Below are 22,548 nucleotides of genomic sequence, written 5' to 3'. Positions count from 1 at the left end.
ATTGACAATATTCCACACTGCGTATTTAGCAGTCCACTTAATCCCTTTCTTTCCTTCTGTCTGTATGTACAGCCATCTCTCATTTGCATGCTGTCAGACAGTACAGCTTGCAAGGGTGAAAGCAAAATGTACAGTAGACAATGCACCAAATTTCTTTTTAAATCACAGGCAACAAAACCCCCCAAACTACATTCTTAAGTTAAGAAAGAATTCACCTTGCTGGAGCCTCATGATGCTGCTGACAGATTATTCCCATTATATACGTCTATTTACTTTGCTAATCAATTAAAACACTGAAGTTAACATATGCCATATTAAGTGGTACATATGCTATGAAACAGTTTGTTAAAAAAAAAAAAAAAGAAAAAAGCAGAAATACTTTTGTGAACTTCTGTTCCCATCTGATGTTTTAAAACAGTCTTGAAAAATTATCATTTTCTAGCCCAAACACAAAAGCATTTCTCCCACCCTCTGCTGCAGCAGCTGAAGTTAATGAAGGAGACCTTAGGGGAGAAGAGAAGCAAATGAAAAAATCCCCTCTTTGGCATGATATTGGCCATCAAGTCTTGCGGAAAGGTCTTAAAAGATGTTTAGGGTTAAGCAAAGACAAATTGTCTCAGAAATGAAACATCTTGTCTTTAGGCAATAAAATCTGGCTGCGACAATCTCCTGATGACAGAACTCATTTCTGCAGTTCCTGTGTGACACCATCCCCAGAAAGACTGGACATCTAAGGAGAGGGCCATCCCCAAGCTATGGTGCCTGGCACATAATGCCCTGTAACTTTGGAGGGGCTTGATTGCTTAGGATTTCTGTTACACAGATGAAAACAAGGGAAAATGAGGGGAAAGGGGGTTCCCCTGCTTGAAAATAATTGGTAAAAAGGTAAAAAAAGACAGGGATTGGTGGTGGGGGTGAGATTTCCAGGCCTTCCAAGATGGGACTGGCAAGCAAACTGAGTGTGAATGCACACTAACGCTTGCCCACCAGCCCTGAGCATCCAGAGCATGGGTGAACATGCAAAGTCTACCTTTCTTGAGTCTCCTTCCTACTTCATTTAAAACACCCATAAGCCAATCCCACTGTTTCTCTGGCTGGATTCTTCACAATTACCTATTTAGTAAACAGCTACACATGGGCGTTGAACTAGATCAAGAGTATCAAAACCTAAAAATTAAAAGAGCATTTTAAGAGTAAATGTTCTAAGTGTGGTTATACAGCACTCCTGAAGCGCCCCAGGCTTCACACATCATTCTGATGAGGACATGTCATGTTCTGATACTGACACGTCAAGCTTAGGAGGCTTAGACAGGTACAGGTAAATCACATTGCAGCACTGAACTTCCCCTTTTAAAATCTTTATCTTGCTTGTACAGCGAGTCAGGATGGCTGGCTTTGCAAAATTCATTGGCCACAAAAATAAAAAAGGGGGCAGGTGGCCAAAAAAAATAAATGGGAGGGGGTGGGCAGTGGAGAAGACCTATCTTGCTTTCTACTCCCTATGTAGACTTGTGTACCACTGTGTGGAGAAAGAGGGGGGCAGCAGAAGTAGAATTAACTGCTCTGAGGATCAGCTTGCCAACACACCCATTTCAATTTGGAGTTTCAGGCTGTCACAGACCACTAGGCTCACAGACTGTACCTTTCACTGGTGGAGACAGTTCCCATGGCAGGATAAATCCAACTTCAAACTACCTATGCAGCCATGCTGACCAGATCAAATTTGAAGTTTTAGTGCACGGCAGGCACCAGCAGACTCAATTAAGGTGAGCTGCCCTGCCACACCCTGGCAGCAAAAAGTTCTCCCTCTCACAAATTTCCCCTGTCAAAAAGCAAACAAAAAACATTTTAAAGGCTCCTGGATGCCAGCAGGGGTAATCAGTGAGGAGAACTGCAGGGATTCATGCAGTGCTATCAGCTTCAGCAGCAAATCAAGACACCCAATGATAAAATCAGTTATTCTGCTGTGAGAAGAAGAATGTGCGTAACACCTCTTCTTCCTTGCCCTCCACCTCAAAATACCACTGGAAAGAAGAGCAAGCCAAGGCATTGAGACAAGCATGAGGATGTGGGCTAAGGATGCATTTGGAGTACAGTAGCAAGAACGACACACTGTCCAAATTCTGCTCTGTAGCATTTAATCTTGTGCTGATGAATTTTGCCCTATCCAGCAGCAGCCAGTTAAAAACAGAACTGGATGCTCTGGCCAAGACTGATGTCAGATATTCCTGTATCTTTGTTTCCCATCTCCAGTGGACACCCTCTATTACAAAATCTGCTGGAAATATTTCCTGGCAGCATCAGAATCTGTAGTTATTGGGAAACAAGATATAGTCTGCTGTGCTAGAGGGAAGTGCTAGCAGTACTAGACCTCTTTTTGAAGAACTTTTAAACTAAATTAAGAATACAAAAAGCCTGAGGAACCTCCAAGTGAATTAAAACAATGCAGCTTATGGAATAAAGCTTTCTTGAAACAGTTGAACTTTCTTTCAAACTGAAACATTATGTATTGTTAATTCTTTAAATCAAGTCTTGGACAATAATGACCAGGTGTTTCTCAAACTGAAGGAACATTTGACCAATTTAGCAACAGAAACATATAAAGCTGTTTTCTAAATCATAGGAATTTTCACCATCAGCATAACTGAGAGCAGAATATAGACATGACCAGGTTGTGAAAGTTGATCTAGAAGAGGGTGGGAGCATTCCAACCACAATGCCCAGCTGATTCCTGTGATACAAAATCTCCCCAGCCAGGAGCTCTCTAGCACAAGTGTCATCAGTGGGAGCTAAGTCACTTCTTGATTGAGGTTCTCTCTGGGAAGATTTTTCTCTTTGTGCTGTTCAAAGGTTCCTCTGAACATGCATCCTTTAATCCCTACCTTTTTTTTCCTCTACCTCTGTATCACTTTTCCAGCTCTCCTTCTTAGAGCCCACAGTTTACCAAAGATGATGATGGCCAAGACTCTCCTCAACGCAATTTCTTACCAGAATCAATTAAATAACTGTTAATGAAGAATTCCATTTCCAAATAAAGGATATTTGTGAAAGGGAAGTTGGGGGGAAAAAAAAAAAACAACCAACTAAATTCACACTGTGGATTTTAAAAACTTTCCTGCAAGGTAAGAAAAAACAGCCACTTTAGAAGTTTTGGTCATAGCTCTAAAAGTATGTATGTTTGAAGAGGGTTGCTGAATCTGAGCCACATTCCGCACTATTCATTTGTTTTATACTTCTCTTTCCACCTGTGGTTCCAAAAGCAAGAGATTGGCTAGCTCCCCATAAAATGAAAATACACAAAAATCGTTCTACTAAAGAAATTTGTTTGGGTTTTGTTTGGTTACTTTTGTTTGTCTGGTTTTTTTCTGGAATCATATTCTCTGAGTCAGTTCTGGACAGAAGACACAACTTCCACATTCCTTCAGGGCTGAAATGAAAGTTTTGGAAGACCAAAAGTTCTAGAGGCAAAGTCTTAGACCATTCAATTGGACTGTTTTCCATGAAATTCCATTAATTTTCCATTAAATACTTTCTCCTTTTAAACCAAAATTTAAACTCTCTACATTTCGGGAACATGACCCCTTCAAGGTGGCAAGGTCTGTGGCTTAGTACTTCAACAACTGTAATTTCTGTAAGGTTCACAGCTTTTTCCAAAAGGTCATCTGACTGAAACCCAGCAACATGTTAAACCACAATGTAAAGTAACAAAGTTCCTGGTCTGATAACATCACATTTTTCTTTCTCCCTCCTAAAGTTTCAGTCAAAACATATTTCAGTTCCAGCACCCGATTTCCTTAAAGAATTAAAGACTGCAGTCTTGTGGTTCAAGCCTAAACCTTTGGTTGTTTGATGGCAATCAGAAGTCAATTCATTTTAAACTGCTTGATCATGTCATTTTACTTGACCATTTTTGCCTTAATTGCAGATCACATTGGCTGTAGCACAGTATTCTATAAATACTTGAACAATCTGTTCAATAGAGTGATAAAGCAAAGCAATTTAAAAAATAAGTTGAGCTATGTCACCTTCTTGTCAACTAAGCTACTAATTTAACTATATGTAGAACTTATATAATGAACTGCTATGCTGAGCACTGGGTAGAATTTCTAGTTATTGGCTTTCAGTGCTCATTAAGGTGAGAGATGACAGGACTGGCCACGTGTTCCTATACTGCTGGATATCACTGAGCTTATAACTAACCTGGCTAGAACAGAATTAAAAACACTTATCAGCATTTAAGGAATGGAGTGTTCCAGCAGTAGGCTAGTCCTGCTTCCCCAAGCCCTCATGTTTTACTGTTCCTACTGCTTTAATTATTACAAACATTTCTATACACAGTTGCTAAAATTGTTTCCTCTGCCCCAGCTCTATCCAGGCTGTGATCTCCTTAAATCTCCTTGCTGAACTCATCTCACCCTCATCCTTACATTCCAGGTTCTGGTGGCCACTTCTACCTCCTCCACCACATCCTCATTACAAAGGTTGTTTTTGAAGAACCTAAAGTATCTCCAACTGCCCTTTCCCATCTGCCACTCTCAGTCATGAGCTGTCAGAGGGAAGGTTTCTCTTCAAACCCAAATTCCCATTGGTGGTACAAATGGACCACAGGGAAGTGTATGGCATCCCTGAATCCAGGAACCCTGGGAGACTATTTCTAACCATTAGCAGGTGGTTGGAAAATCACTTTGATAGCAATTCAGTACTCTGCTTCAAAAACATCTTTCTTAGGATCCCCTTCCTGGAAACACTGCTGTAGCAGATAACTACTGAAAAAAAATTAAACCCTTTTCAACTTGGGAAAATGCTGATTTAGACATCAGAGAGACAAAAACATCACATCATTATGAAACACACACACACAGAAACGTGCAATGTCAACTATATGTCCAGTAACATTCACTGGACAGGTCATGGAAAATCATAATTTCGCAATTCAAAGTGAACAAATAGCCCCAGAACACTGTCTTCAGTAGATTTGTGTCTTGGGGTCTTAACTATGAAATCTATGGAGACACAAGGCCCATCCAAGAGTATTCAGAAGGACTTCCCACAGTGTAAATGCTCTGCTGCACAATAAATTATGAATACCATCTAAAATTTTTCTCCCCAGTGAGGACTATTAAACTCTATCTGTCTGATTGCTTGGAGCTCATAGGAAATGAATACCCTAAAGCCAGTATCCATCTGCTGGTTTTAGAACCCCAGTTTCATGGGTATTTAAGCATGGGAAGGACTCACAGAACCAAACAGGCTGTGTGACTGTACATGTCTTGTTATCATAAGAAACTAGACTAAAAGATGGCCAGTTTTAATTTAACTTTATTATAGTACAACAGGAAAGTCTTAATATACAAATGTATTACTTGATAGAAGTCACTGTTCCCTTCTGAAGAGCTGTCCTTGTTGAGTTCTGTTTGCTCAGGGAAATGACACGGCTTTGTTTTGATGTATACTTCATTTTTAGGGCATTTTATTGCTAAGAGAATACCTGTTAAGTGTTAAAAGGTACTTCTCACATGGATTTCAAGTGACTATATCAGGGCTGATAAACCATTTATTTGCTGAGCACAGAACAGCATCTCAAAGCATTTGGCAGGCCACACTAGCACATCTCCTAATGGCAACCCATACTAACATGAAAAGAGAAATATGGCAACACAGAGCACAAGAAACAAAGCCAGGGACTGTTGCAAGCCCAAAGGCTTCAAGTTGCCCAATACAATTTTATTAACAAACAAACAATAAGAAAAAAAAAAAATAGACAAAACAAGTTTCTCAGGCCTTATTCTCATAGATTTTCCTCTAAAAGGATTCCCCATCACTGGCCATACTAAATAGCACCTTGCAACCAGGGTTTTACAGTGCAGGAGCCACAGCATGCAGAAAGTCTGTAGGAGTCAAAGTATGCAGGTTTATAACCTCTATGGAAATCTTACCATCTATTAAATCAGTGCAAATTATGGACCAGGACATATTTAAGAGTCTGCTTCCTGCCTTTCTGCCTTCTGCTTCCTTAGCAATACAGGTCAAAATTGGTATTGTATAAGAATGAACTCCTTAAGGATTTAAAAATCATCTAAGAATACTTTGATAATCTTGAAAAAAAATCCACATGACAATAGAAATAAGAGAGCGTACAGGTTGGCGTTTTAGCTCTAAAAATGCAGACTTCTTCCTAAGACATAGCTGTGAATTTTTCTATCAAAGGCAGTTAGGAACTCCCCTTCAGTTTCCACCTTCCATTTTAAAAGACTTTTTTGCCTCGACTTTAGAGACATTCTTACAAACCTCTTCTTTCATTCATTTTTCAAAATATGACATGAAGAAATTGCTGGAGCTAAGTTCTTCCACTATTTCTTTAGTGCAGGGGGGAAAGAACTGGTTGCAGCTCACACTTAACTCCCTCCCTCCTACATGTAGTTTCCTCCCTGCTCTCAGCTATCTGCCAGGTTTTCACAGAATTCCCAATATTTCTGGAAAATGAACATCTTAAAAGGCCAAGTCACCCCACAGCCAACAGAGCAGCAATACACACATGTCCTGCAGGGGAACAAAGCCTGTATTTAATAGGACTTTCTCACACATCCTCCACCTCTGTGTCCCTACCAGCAGAGGATTTTCCTCCAGCATGGGGTGCACATGCAGCCAAGAGAGCATGAGCTTGCATACACAATCTGGCCTGGGTTCCCTGGCTCAGTACAGAGCTGCCACAGCCCACCCTTTCCAAGACAAGAACCTTTTCCTGCTGCCAGTAACTTAAAAAGTCATGTCATTCAAATAGTTTAAATCTGTCCTGAGAAATCAGAGTCACATCACATGCCTGATGGGAGCCATTAAGGCTGTACAAAATAGAAGTTTTTCATTCCCTCCTTCTCAAACAACAACAACAAAAAAATCCCAGGAAATTACACTAAGACTATTGAGAGATTGTGATTTATTTTATAAAAGTTAAGCACTTACAAGATAGGAAATCCTAAAATTAGGTGATCCATATGACTTAAAATCTGTTTTCTTTTTAAGTATAACATAAACTGGTTTTAATTATATTATTACTTTTCTTCACACAAGCCCTGCATCATGCAGTATACGGGGGGGGACCCCAACTCAGGGAAAGAGGCAGCTATTCCAAGAATACCTTTTCAGCTCTCCATTTCAGTTTCTGCTTCTGATGCAATTGCTTCAAGGAATGCTGAACTGCTTTGACATCTATTGCCAGAGGATTCGCATGCCTCAAAATTACTAATGGTGTTTATCCACAGGGAGATGGACAATACTATTTTTCCCATTTTACCAGGCAGCAAAGTCCCTGAGTAAGTCTGGGCATAAGTTAAGGCCTCTTGTCTCCTGGCCACATGCTCCAGCTTCCAGATCTGCATATGTAATTACTGCCTGATCAACTTGATCCACCACTGTAAGAGCTTAGGAATTCTGCTATTCAGGCCCTGTATGTTCCATGCTGCACAGAAGGATTTGTGATTGAGTTTTCTTGCATATTATTTATTCTCATGTTTTAGCCATGTCTTTTCTCTTCTTGCAGTCACAAGTGATACTGTTAACTTTCCAATGTTAGAGCTACTAAAGCAAGGATAACTGCCTTGTAGATAACCAGCTGATATTGTGCCTTAGTTTATGGCCAGAAAACAGTTCATGCTGCAGTTCAGGAGATGGGGGGTGGGGCAAAATCCCATAGGGAAAAAAAAAAAAAAGTATTACATGATCAGGGAGCTAAAAATACCACGTATGTGCCACGCACACCAACAAAGTACAGTTTGAATGAGTAGCTTAAAATTCCAGCATTTTCTAAAAGTCAAGAGTTTACATGCAATGGTCTTACAGGACCCCGCTATGTGCTCAGTCCTACAGATTCTTCAGTTAAAGCAGTCTTAAAGGTAAGTTGTTTCTAGGAAAGCAGCACAAAATAACATAATATTATTGTTTGCTATTTACTTCTGACTTCCCTTATCTCATTTTTTCAAAACGGCAATCCATCCCTCAGAAGATATTCTTTTTCTACCTTGGATCCTTTTCACATGACTGAAATTTCTATTACGGCTTCAACTCTGAATTTGCAAAGAAGGAAGGAACAGGATGTGAAAGTTGCAGCAAGAGAAGCAATTTATGTGCCACGAATATTAGCTTTTCTACACTGTCGCAGGGAGTGTGATAAGAAGTAGGCACCCATGTACTGTGTGCACAGAATGAAACCTTTCCTTAGCAAACAGAAACTGAAATGTTTGTCCAAAGGATCAAAGATTCACACTGCAAAAGACTAATATTAGAGGGCAAGATAACCAATTAGTGTTTCCAGACCAGGTGCAGAACTGAGTATTATATTTCATTCAGCTACAAATTTCATCCTTTGCCCTCTATAAACTCCCACAGCAACACAGACTGTGAATATGGGAGAAGTGAGCAATTTCTAACAAGATCTATCTATGGATCCATGAGCAAATCCAGATACAATTCGTCATCAAAAAATTTGCCATTAATATAGGAACCATGTTTCTATTCTAATGTCTTATCATTTTTTAGTATGCTTAAATGCAGCTAAGAGGAAGTCAGACTGTGAACCCTTAACAGTGATTTCTGATCACTCAGCCTGAGCTACTCTCTGAAGAATAAAGTACAAATCAAAGTCAGGTTTGGCTTTGCAACTTGATCCTGTACACAGTAAACTGGAAGGTAAGGTACCATAATGTTTAAAAATACCACCACAGATTGTTTCTTTCCCTTCCAGGATTTCCAGGCTCATCCTATCATCTACTCTTGCTAAATACATTCAGTGAAGGGTTATGTAATAAATATGGTAACATCTGGAGGCCTACAACATTCAGCACTGTTTAGTTAACATTTAAAAGTGTGGGCTGTGTAGAATTCAGGTGGGAGAGCACTGATCCATCACCAAGGATATCAGTGTTAAGGAAATGGAGAGGGCTGTGTGGACGCTGACAACTTTCCAGCGTATCATTATTGTCATAGTTATAAATGATAACGGTTACTTCCTACTTAATTTCCACTCTTCAGAGCACATCCATCCCCTCCTGTTGGCTTCTCATTCCATTTTTTTCCCCACTTTTTTCCTTTCCAGAAAAGGAAAGGTGCACAGTTGGCCTAACTCACAGATACTGTCCCCTCTCTAATAATGCCCCTTACATTAGTGCCAAGCAGTCAAGCTTTTCTAAAGCACTGAAGTAATTCCACAATACTCTCACTGCTGTGGAAACTGCTGAGCAAAACCCTCACACAATGGGTCTCCCTGGCATTATTTAACCCTGTTGGTGATGCTAAAGTCTCATAAATCTAGGTAAATCTTTAATTATACCTTAGGAGCACTCTGATATTATAACTATGAAGTAGTAATAAAGAATATGCTGACAATTACCTCCAGTAAGTCTACACTTTATTGAACAGGGGGAATTGCTTTTAGGGTTAATCTAGAGTAGCATCATGGGTTCTTGCTGCTATTTTTGGTTTGCCTTTGCTAAGCCAATTTTTATGGGTTAGCATATATGCATAGAGCACACAACACCTGCACTTCTCCTTATTTTTGGCAAGTATTTATCTCCTCTAGCTTTTTCCTTTTCTCTGGAACATTTAGAGTTCTTGGTATTGGAAAGCCATTTTGGTTCTGGTAAAAATAAAGACCTAGCTACATTTTTGCTCTTTGTGGCTCTTTCCACTGGCAGTTCTTTTTCACTCCAACTCTGGTTGAATATTAGCAAAGGTAGACCTCTTACTGTGGCTTTGGGGCTCTGGTGATATTGGCAGAAAATCAGAACACGTCTGACTGTAGGATATATCTTTGCTTTTAAATGTCAGTGCTACATTTGCATGTATTTTCTACTAGTTTATGCAAGTTATTTATATCTTAAAGCAAAGCGTACATTTTAACTTGTGTGAATAATGCTGAAAGAATAGCACGTTCTTTTACTTTGCTAATTAAATCATCTTGAAAAATGGTCTAGGTGGTAAGTGACAGGATTAACGAGGGCACTTTGCAGGATTTTGATGTTTTCTTGATTAGATCGGGAGTATTTTATATAGAAGCAGTATTTGATGAAGTGGTTTCAGCAATGTGAATGAATGCACGGCCCCAGTTTATCTCAGTATCTTCATAAAGAAGCCATCTTAGCTGTCAAGGAAGCCCAGCCAAGAGTGAAAATGACCTTAGCTCACAGCTAAGCAAAAGGTCAGCTGAAAAGACTAGTGAGAAACATTATTCTTAGTTCTGATCCTTTGGGTTAGCCACTGTTATTCCCAACAAATGTAAGGCATGGTACTGAACTTTAATAGGTCAATATTACAGGAATATGGGGTCCAAACCTCACAAAATTATTTTCACTTTTTTTTCTGCAAGAAGTAATGACTTTTCTATTTTTAAAAAAGAGCTTGCTGAAGAGATTATGTGAAAGGGGACTATATTTTAAATAGTTGCATGGCAAGGCAACTTTTTTGAAATAGGAAGAGAGATAGTCCAAATACTTCTATTGGCAACAGCTACAGAAACCCTCTTAGCCTCTTCCAAATGTGATTCCTAAACCTTTCTATTTTGAAGCTGGAAGAAATAATAAAACTGTCAAAATGTTTACATGTAGTGCCTACCACCTGAGGTCTCAGACTGCTCTGTCAATATCCTATTAATTGCATTATAAATTTTATAGAGCTGGAAAGTATAAAAATTCCCATTTTACAGATGGGGAAATGGGAATATTAAGAATTCATGCACTCAGTCACACAGGAACTAGCAAGAAAGAGGGCTAGAATGAAGATCTCCAATTGCCCAACAGAAGAGCTCATTAGACAGGAGTCAAGCAAAGAAAAATATGGCATTTGTCCCTGTGATTTCAGTCTTCTAGATATGAAATACTTTGGTACTAACACAATAGCAACACATTTCCATGGATTGCTCCAGGAGGACAGCAATTTGGAGCAAGTTACAGTAACTCTCTGGCCAAAAGCAACACAAATAGACTTTTACAAAAATAAATTGCAAAATAACAAATAGTAACAATTTTTTTTTTCATTGAAATATTAAAAAGGAAAGCAAATAAAAGCCAGGGAGGATTATCAAAGAGCTACCCTATCTTCATAAAAATTCAGTGTTGGTAAATGTAGTAGCCTGGATTTAGTTTGCATATGTTATATTAATCCTGGTCATACTTAAAATGGAATATGGAGGGTATAAAGAGATCACATCCAAAGCACTCTCCTAGAGATTTTTAAAATTACAAAGAAAATCCAAAATCACCCACAGAGAAGGAACTTGGAAAGCTGATATCCACTGATTCTAACCTGTGTGACAGATGTCATTCAGGAATTGAATTTGATTTGGTTTTATTTGCAAGACTACACGTATCACGTACATTTTAGCAGGATTTATCCCATACTCTGGTCAGGTTTCTCCCCATTCACACTCTCACCATAGCCACCTCTTAGTCTGTGCATATGCCTTGCAGAGAAATCAATTCCAGTTATGCAAAAAAACCTTAGTCTCTAAAAACAAATATATTACGGCGTTTAAATCTCAAAGCACCTTGCAAAAATTCACAAAATGAGGCTCAGAAACCCCTCCAGAAAGTACTTTCCCCATAAATGATTTCGAATAGTTTTTTTTTCCTATCACTTCCTCACAGAAAGAGAACAGTTTCTCTGGGAAAACATTCTTTTGGCAAAACATGAAATCAGAATTTTGTGTTTTCCAAAGAAGTTGCAGAAAAATTAATCACCCCAAAAGGTAAATCTCAAATGGAAGAAAACAATCAAATCTTTCTTTCATTGGAAAATAATCTATACTTACTTAAACCAAAGCAAACTCCACACATTATTTACCTAAATAAGTGGATAGAGTATCAGTAGCCAATATCCTGTCAGCTAAAGTTCTTTTTAAACTTATTTCCTTACTTCCTGTGTGATTTCACTTTGGTTTTATTCCCTTCCTAACTATAGTTCTGGGAATAGTTTATTGATTATGAGTCATTGCTTGAAATTACACAGATTTGGAAAAACACCACTTTCTGCACTTCTGACAAGTGAATTCAAGCTATATTAGAGATTTAGAAAGCTTGAGGAACATTGTGTGTCCAACTTTGGACAGAGAGGCTGCCCCCTGAAGCTTACCAGAGTCCAGTAGACCAGAGGTGTAAAGAACTTTTTGTTGCTTCTTTTTATCTTACTGTATTTTTTTCAACAATACCTGAACTCACACTATCAGGCAGGTTCTTCAATCCTACACTTTTTTTAAAATATATTTACATTTTTCCCAGGGCAGTTTTGAACAATTTACATCTAGCTCCATGTTGGATGAATTTCAGCTTAACACAAACACTGCTTGTGTGATCTAGGCTTTGGAAAGTTATTTCCTAACCAGAACAGGAATAAAAGAATGTCTACAACTTAGGATATTTTTACTAGCCTGAAATTTCAGCACAGCTAACAAGGCTCAGCTACAGTCCCTACTCTGTGCAGAGTTTCTGCTTCATCACCCATAGATTTGGGGTAGGGCAAAAATCCTTTGCAGAGTTTAGTGGGTTTGGTTTTCCACTTGCCTCTGTTACAATACAGACTGCCCACATCTGATAGGAGGATAAAGGTTTTAACACCAGTGTTATTGTAGGTATTAAATTCTCACTGAAGTTTGATTGGTGTCTCCTGCTTACATTCCCAGGATTACTGCAAATCCCAGGTCTTGTATCAGGAAAGAATTTCCCCCAGTGAAATAACAAGGAATTTGGGGCTAGCAGAAGCTACTCTTTTCTGTACGGTGAGGGTCAACTTCTTTCATAGGATTGTTTGCCTTTTTTACCTACGAGTACTTCATGACATTCTTCCTTGTAAATTTCCACATTTCAGAACTCTGGCATTATTCTGAGAGTAAAGGCTTTACAATTTTGTTTTAGAGGTATGTTTACAAAATAGATATGTATTTATTTGTCAGCAAGTACGTTGTGGTTTTGGAGGTGAGGAGGTGCATGGAGGGGACATTGCTTAGTCCCTCCCAGTTCAACATTTCCATGGACAGATCCAGAGGATTCCCACTAGCAGGTCACTGCCCCACCTCACATACAATGCCATCATCACAAAGTGCTTCTATGGGCACCAGGAATCACTTATCACACACAGATCCCCAACTGAAAATGAAGAAAGCCTTCTCCAGTCTGCCAGCACAATAAATAGCTAATCCTCCAAGTTAACCAGCAATTACAGTTGAGGTAGATAAACTACAAGCATACTGTTGTAACAAAGCAAGCACTGTTTTTCCTCCTTGAACTCTTACATTTTAGGAAGCTCAATACCTAAAGTTAGCCTGTGTTTGCTGTTTGGAAGTGAAGCCCCTATTCTTCTGAGTCACATATTGACAGGTTGTCACCTTTCAACTGCTTTCCAATCCACCAGACCAGAGCTTTCAAAGAAAACATTTTGTATGAGTATGTGTGCTAAGCGCACATTCCTGGAGCTCCAAATAGATCTAGTGATCCAAAAGCACAGGTATTCCAGATTTTGGACAGTTAGTTGAAAGATGTGCCTACTGTTTTGCCCTGAGCTCTCAGATTTGTTCAGTGTCTGTGATTTAAATACAAGATCAAGATAGATGCATTGGAAAGAACTATTAATGCAGTGTTTAAAAAAGATTTTATCTATTACATTGAAAGTTAAAATTGAAAGTTAAATTAAAAGTAACAATGCCAATGATAAAAAAATATGTTGATAGAAATGTTAAATAGGACAATTTTACTGTAGGCAAGTGGTTTCCAACTTCAATTGAATTCCTAATTAAAGCCATGACTGCTATTTATTGTGCAATATGCTTATTTGGTGCTGCAGCATCTGCTGCTTGAAAGCGGCATTCACCCTCCTCTCCTGGGTTAATTTAAGTTCACCCGCCTCCCCTCAGTTCAGTGCTTGCACTGGAGTCTCACAGAATGGGAATTCAGCACATTGCAGAGATTTAGTACCTATTCTAAAGCCCCAATCTTCTTTAATAAACACATTCTAAATACTAAAAAAGCTTATTTAAAAGTGGCAGGGGCTGCACGCAGCACATCAAGGTGTCCCCGTGCGTGCCATTTGTGCCGATGTGCCTGGAAGTGTCCACAGTGTGAAGCTCCCTGTTAGGGGAATTGGATGATTAAGAGGAGAAACGTCCCTGTGCAACCCACAGCTCTCATCCCACAAACACAGCCACCCTGAAAATAAAAGGCAGGGCAAAGTGCTCCCTTTCTCCCCCTCTTTCCTTCTTCAGCAGCCTCAGGCACAGTGATTTATCACCAATGTGGCTTCTCTCCTGAGGAATCCTTTTGGAGCAGTACCACAGGATCCAAGCAAAGCCAAGGGCTGCTAGGCTGGTGCTCCACAGACACAGGGCAGCATCTTCTCTTTTCTCTGCGCTTCTTTTGGAATTTAAATGAACAGAGAGAAACAATTGTGGGGTAAAGCTGGGGTCAGCACAGGAGACTCCTTTGCCCACAGCCCCATATGGAGGGAGGAGGAGGCCACGGAGGGGAGAGCATTGTGCACAGCAGTCCCTCCAGGCCAGCACGGCATCCTGGCCCTCCCCACACACAGCAGCTGCTGGACACAACCTGGCACAGACAGCAGCTCCTCCAGAAGGGCCCGTGGGCAAGTCAGACCCAGTGCCCACCCCAGAGCACTGTCCCCAGAGTGGCTGAGCACAGACATCCCTGGCTCCTCCAAGACCTGAGGCTTTCTGAAAGAGATGGAGAAGGTAAACCTCTAAATCTACACGAGGAAACACTTTTCTGCTGATGCGGGAGGAGTGCAAACATTTGTGTTAAAAAGCCAGGAGCTTTGCACTGTCCTCAGAGAGGTACAGCCAGCAGTGTCAGGCCTACAAGCCGATGTGGAAGGAGGTGGAGAACAACGGGAGAGGTTTGGTTAAAGTCTCCCATTAAGATGCTGAATAGGCAACTGGCAAGCCCCACTTCACTCACTGAAGGTGGAAGGATCAAGAAACATCACAGAAAATCAGAATTACGGCTGGAAACATGCCTACATATTTTCTAGATAGGCATCTAAAGCAAAGGGGTCCCTCTGAACCAATTCACACATGCTTAAATATCCCAAGGTTTTGGTTATGCAGAAGAGACTGCTAGCACTGAACTGTCAGCTGGTCAGAGAACCAGGGCTGGAGGGGACTTGAGAAAATGCCAGTCCTCTTCTTCCTCTCTCAAGTCATGATCTTTCTCCAGCACAGCAGCCTAGCCCAGCAGAGCTGAGGTCTCAGCCTTTGTTCCCTGCACAGCACTGCACCACAATTACCCCACCAAGGCAGGAAGGTAACGCAACCGGGGGCTTGTAATCACAAGCCCCAGCGTGCCCTCGGGCAGAGGGGACGCAGGGTTGGCCTCCACAGCGTCCTCGCTGCACGGCTCAGTGGAATCGGCGTGGGATGGGTGCGTGCCTGGCTCCTCCTCAGAGGAAGCACATCGGGCAGCCGATGATCAGGCTGGTGTTAGCCCGGAGGCAAAGAAGGCAGGAGGGGCTTCTGGTGTGAGTTCCAACAGGTTTATTTGCAGGAAGGACCAGGGACCAAAGCAGCCTCGAGGAAAAGCGAGCTAGCCCCTTTCTGGGGGGGTGGAGCAAGGCAGAGAAAGAGAAAACAACCAATGGGGTACAAGCAGAGGGGAGGATACAATTTTTCAGAACAAATGGGGAAAAGTGGGAGGCAAGAGTCATAACAGGGAACCAACTAATAACTAAAAAAGGGAGAACTTTCTGGAACAGGGGGAGGTAATTTAGGATTGGGAGCCACCCAGGGGGAGGTAACTCCTCTAAAGCTTAGATCTCAGTGATCTCTTCTGGTGACTGACATTTGATGGTTTCAGCCCGAGAGCAGGCTGAGCCACCCCGACAGGAAGGGACAGAGGAAATGCTGAACCAAGGCTCCTCCTGTACCGTCAACACTCTGCATCTCTCTCTAGATGCTAATTCTGGTGGTGAATTTTTCGTTTATTTGTTGTTCCAGGTCTTACGTAAAGCATCTTGTTTACTCACGTGACAGCCTGGAGGTCCTTTTGGCTGCTCTGTCCAGGGCTGGCTGTGCCAGCAAACAGATCAGAAAACTGAAAACCTTTGCACAAAGAGGCTGCTATTGCCAAGGACTATAGAATATGACTGAAACATTAAGGAATTTTTGGTGACTGTTTGGGGGAGGGAGAGAATTATATGTTAAAACATAAGAATTCTGTTCCAGCATAGTTTAAATTGCTTTACAATACGGATTAAAATAACAGAACATTATAGCTTGGTTAACTAAACATTATATTTCTAAATCCATTTTCAATTGTTTTCCTTCAATTTAAACATTTTGAGTAATTTTATTGCTATTCATACCTGCTTGATTTTTTTTTATTAGAAATTAAAATGCGTATTTTTAATCTAGGTTACAGAGTGCTGGTACATTTAACTCTTTCAGATCTGCAGACTGAGAACAGGAGACATATCAATGGCAAAACCACAGTGTCTGTCCATTAGATCAAAATACTTAATAAGACACTTTTTTGGGAATATTGATGGCAAGGAAGGCAAGGAGCTAGAATAAAGTAAAGTAAAGCAAAGGGTATAATTTGCAGCCTCAAGACTAACATCCCATTTTCCTCATACATATCCCTACATTGTATTTGGGGCTTTCTCTCCCTACTCCTCTTGGCAGAAAAAAAAAGAATAAAACAAAAGCCCCAGCAGTTTTAAGAAACAAAAATTTGAACCAATTTTGACTAAATAAAAAGAAATATCTTTTAGCCTGTGAGTTATAAGTACACTTCTGCAGCATGACAGGCACCTAGAGATCTTCTCATACAGTGAGGTAATTCTAATCAGTGCTGAGAGACAGCCAGCCCTGGCTGGAGCCAAGCTGCACATCAGCTGAAATCCCCTCTTTCTGCTTAACACCTCCCACATTTCCTTTTCCCCAGCCACCCTTCACTGGAAGGTTTCTCCCTGATGGCACAAGTCCACACCACCAACACCCTTCATAAATTGGGATTCTCCCCTGAGTACTCGGGCAGAGATGGTATAACTGGCCCCACCACATTTATACCTGAATATTTCCAATTTCCCTAAGTCAGCAGGGGACGTTCAGAGACCACTAAGTGCTGGTAACCACATCAAAACATTAATTAACACAACTATATTCCCACACAAATAAAACATTAATATGGTAATTTCTAGCCTATAACCAGCTGGTATCTTTTCCCCAGCTATATAGATAGTAGGATTAACAGTGCAAAGCAAGTATTATAACAAAGTCAAATTAATATCACCTTTTCCCAGTTTTATAATTCAGAATCAAACAATAAATTATAGAAGTCCTTTAGAAACCGTCCCTCATAAAATACTTCTCCTGAATCCAAAATTTCACAGAATTTTCCTGGTTTCTATGTATTTCAAGGCTACTCAGTGACAGAATCTCAGCCTGGACACCTGTGATTGTCAAGTGGCCCAAGATAAAACCAGAACAGAAGAGTTTTCTGCATGAGAGGTACTTGGTTAATACTTAGAAATTGGTTCTTTATTTTTTTTTTTTTGATCATCTCAGGCTCAAGCTACACTTGTCAAAAAAACCAGACAAGTATATTTCTCTTCACTGTGCACTAATTTTGGCATTGCCTTCAATGATAAATGCATTTCATGAACGTTAACACATTATACATACATAATTTGAAAGAACTACAGGGAAAACAAGCAGCAAAAATATGAGCAATGTCAGTTAATGAAAAGCTCACATTTTCAAACTAGTGTTTGGCTAATTAAAATTGAATTAAGTGACTACAACATTAACTATATCAACTATTTAGCATAAAAAGTTGTTAAATATATCATATTGTATGTAGGAAGAGCCTTGAAATCTTTAATTGTAAGAAATAGCCATGTACTATTTATTTGCACAACTTGGTAGGATATAAAATTCGGTTACATTAATTATATCTAGTAAAATATTTTAAAACATGTTGTTTTTAAGATTGTGGAATTTTATGGGTAGTGTAATAGAACTGAAGCACATTCTTAATTACATAATTATTTGCATTTTCAATGTCCAGCTGACAGCGAAACTGGTCTTGCTTTTAGTCTAAGGTAAAGACATCAAGTGCTTTGAATTCACTAACTAAGGAATACTTTTGAATCCTCACTTGAATAATTTTTCCACAAAATTTTGACCAAGTTAATCCAGTATCAGACCACAGAGAGTCCTCCTATTATTCATGGAATGGGTATTCCTCATGACCATAAATCCACAAATATACACAAAAACTTTCAGCAACACTTTAAGCTGATACTAACATTATCACAATAAGCATGTTTTAAAAAAGACTAGAACAAAGCCCAACAAACCTGAATATGCCCAATGAGGAATTATTTTTTAAATACAGATATTGTCATCAAACTTCTTACATGAGGAAATTCTAATCCCTCTGGTTTCCCTTCATCCATAAAGAGTTGTGCTATTTCTTCATCTACCACAAAGATTATCTTTTGCTTTCAAAATTAGAAGGGTTTCATATCTTCTCCACCTCACAGCATACACAGGCTTGGAGTCCATGCTACTCATTGCAATACAGAAACACTATCACCAGTCAGGGCAGGGATTAAGGAAGAGAATCACACAGGGAAAAAAAACCAAATCAGGTAATACTCAATATTCATGAAAATAATTAATATTTGGAGTGTTCTCCACACTACCTATAGGATAACTTGCCAAGTCCAGGCTCCTGGTGTCACACACAGGGAGGAAGCTCAGAAGCACAGCATCCCTAGGGAGCTCTGGCTCCTCTTGGAGGATCCCCAGGGCCCTCATCTCAGCAGCACTTGTTTGCCTGGTTTCAGACAATAGCACCTGTCCTCCCTCATTATCAATCAGCAGTTTGGCTACCCACTTAAAGGGGAAGTAGCCTGACTGAAACAAGATGATGGGATAAGAAACATGCTTCCCACAGCCAGGACAATAAACACAATCTCTTAAATTAAATCTCTCTAAATTCGAAATTTCCAGCTCCTTTTTTAATCTTAGGATCGTTCCTAAGTAGTAGGAAGAGCTGTCATTCCTAGCTCTGCATACACCACTCTGATGTAACTCATCTATCACTAACTCATTTGAAAGCCACATTTTATGAAGCCTCGAGCTAAGCAGCAGTTAATCATCTGGGCATGGCCCAGAAAACCTATCAGTGATTGCAAGGAAATGAAAAAAACAGCAGAGAAAAAGCACATGAAGGAAATACTAAAGCTTCTCTTCAGTTGTATTTGTGCAGGAATTTGTATTTGTACAAGCAAAAAGATGCCACGATGCAGGCACTGGTGCCAGCCATGCATCCACAGCACACACCACTGCAGCACACACCAGCTTAAAGGCCCTGCCAAAGTACTGTCTAATCACAGGCACCCTTCCTGCACACCCAGTTCCAGATCCATGTTTGGATATCCCTTTGTTAGCAGCACAGCCATTTCAATGGGCACTCGAGGTTACACCAAAATTCAGCACTGAGGCTGCAGCTGCCTCGTTCCTCTCTGCGCCTCATGGGCACAAAGCCCTGGGACTCTGCAACAGCCACATGTTTAGACTCAGCCTCTCAAGAGACCATGGGAAGCACCTTACAGGGCACAGTTAAACAACCAGGACACAGGGTTAAACTTCACTGCATACAATCCACATGCAAGGAAGGAAATAAAAAAAACCAAGCCAACAACAAAACAAACAGGAAAGAAACTTAACTGCAGTGCACACACATATTCCTTACTTCAGCCTCAGCAGCTGTGTCACTAAGGGTCAGTTCATGGAGCTAGCAGACCCATCTACATTACTCATTGCCTCTCTTAAATTCCCAAGTTCCCTTTCTTTCCTTAGAAAGATCCTGCCAGATCAGCTGACATTACTCAGGCAGCTCCCACTGCTGTAATTCTGTATAACCTCCTTTTGGGTTTGTTGGGTTTTTTAACATTAAATTCCTTCTAATTGTCAGTTTCCCCCATCTCAATTTTCCCTGACTGTCTTGTTAAAATCAAAAAACACACATTGTTAGCAGAGTGCCACATGCTGTCCTGGAGAGTCTCACACAAACAAAATTTAACTATCAGAATCAAGTGGTCTTTATAGCACTTGTTGAACCCATTCTACCTTAATAAATCAAAGCCTTGACTCCACATTTCATATCAGTTTCCAAGTTTCATAAGGAATACAGACAAATGAAAGCAAATTATGAGGTCAACTGATACATTTTATTGCCATCCTTTGTAGACAGGGTGATCCACTGGATGATAATGCTGTTTTAAAGTGCTGTTTTGTGATCATCTCGATTTACTTAACACTCATTTGTGCATTAATATTTATCATGTCTGATGAGAATTGATATAAACAAGTATAATCAAGATTATTTTAGCATCCTTATTACACAAATGCTTTTGGGTAATTCTATGAAAGAGAAAAAACATGTTTGTATATTTATTCAGAGCTACAAGTATCCCACAGGCCAGTCATCTTAATGGCAACATTACTAATTTTATAGTTATAGATATAGTCACAGTTCAGCTGCAATAGGGAGTCCAGTGGACTGGAGACATGAGAGGAGAATTTGAGGGTAGTAAATTGGTTTGTCCTGGAGAAGGAGAGTTTTGGGATAATCTAACTGCTGTTTTATACCAGCTAAGGCAAGGTTATAGGAGGGATTCATCTCAGCAAAAGAACAAGAAGCAATGGTCACAAGTTGCAGAAGAGGAAATCCAAGCAGGCTAAAAGGAAAAAAAAAAGCAAGATTATTTACACACTGGGACAATTTTGCTAGAGGGGATGAAGAATCTCCATCCATGGAGAGGTTTATTTTATGTCTGCATAGGCAGACAGACAAATCCTCAGCCATCTGCTCTAATTTTCACTATGGCCTGTGTGGAACAAGGGGTTGGACTTCCCAGCCCCACACGTCCCTCTAACTGATCCAGGGCATTTGTAAAACAAAGCAGGAGAGCACCTGCACACCTTCTGATTTGCATGGGATGAGTCCAAGCAGAGGTGATGCCTCCTGAAGAACTCTCTTCCTTGGACAAATTATGTGCAAGTTTTAAATATGTTACACGGGAAAAAATTACTGAAAAAAGGTAACAAAAAGATGGAGAAATTTGTTTAGTGTTGGACCCTGCCCTGCATATTTTAACAAGTAAAATACATCCAGGGTTTATGTCAGCCTGAAAGAGCTCTGACTATCTGAGAGAGAAGTTTAGGCTCTTCCAAAGCTCTTGGAAGCAAAAACTTGTTGGAAAGGCCAGGAAAGGAACAAGACCTTCTGCATCCTGCTTCATTTCTGTGGTGGAGAACACAAGAGGCATCATTCTCTCTGTTTACTTTAGCAATTATTTTACCTTTCATCAGTAACCAAAACATCCCTAGGGCATTCATCCCAAAGCCTTAAAAAATACAAGATAGTTCCTTAAACTAAAAAAACTTCCTCTGCTGACTTTTGAGCCAAAATGGCATCATAAACTCTTATGTACTTACCTAAAAATTTTAACACAAAACCTTTTTCCTGAGGCAGATGGATTTGTGGGTCAGTCTCTTGCCAATCTTACAAAAGTTTTGTTTTTTCCTCCCTGGTAGAATAGCACATCCTTTGGTCTTATCTTGCATTGTTTTCTGGGCTATAATCTATGAGTGCATTGTCACTCAAGCCTCTGTCTCTGTACATCCAGGTTAGCTCCTGGCTCTCAAGCAGAAAGGAACACACTGCAACATGGATTAAGGCAGGTACTTATGCTAAAAATCACCCTGCAATGGGAGCTAGGGACATTTAAGCTGTCAAGCAAAGACAGAAGACACACATTAGGAGACAGCAACCCAGAATAACCAGACGTTCCCTTTACCTCTGAGGGTAATGGCATTAGAAACCCATAGAGCACTTTACCAGTTACCAGCCGTTGCTCTCTGAGGAAGATCTGTTCCTTTCACTTGAATTTTGCAAGCCAGACCTTACGTGGTAGAAATCATTCCTAAAATTTGGATGGAGAAATGGTTGCAAAATGAATGGCAGCATTTGGAGGTCTTTGTTTTCCCAGGGTTTTTTTCTCCTCTCTTTCTGAAACGGAAATAAAAGTTACTAGCAGAAGAAACACTACTTTCCCCTGTCAGACAAAGTTTATGTTTGTTACAAATGAAGCAAAGACTTGATGAGAAGCCTTTGCACACAAAAGCTTCAAGCAGATGATGAATATCTTTTTATTAAATCTCTGATACAAAAAGTTTGCAAATCCATTTACTGCCAAAAAAAAAAAAAAAAAAAAAAAAAAAGAAAAAATTTGGTTCTCTTATAGCACGAAAAAGTGCAAACACAAGGAAAGTCATCTTCCGTGATTATATAATGATATATTCCTTTTAAATGAATATTGCGAGCCAGGAAAGGGGAAAAGGTCAGGAAGATGACTAAAGATGTTAGCAAGAGTTTAAGTATCAGTACTGCTTATTACTGCTCATCATTATCATCAGTATTACCACCAACCACAGCTGGGAAGTCTGAGTTGGTACTTCAGCAGATTTTGCATCATTATGTTCTA

Source organism: Coloeus monedula (assembly GCF_965178545.1).
Source record: "Coloeus monedula genome assembly, chromosome: 13".
NCBI lineage: Eukaryota > Metazoa > Chordata > Aves > Passeriformes > Corvidae > Coloeus > Coloeus monedula.
Note: the sequence above shows the minus strand (reverse complement) of the source record.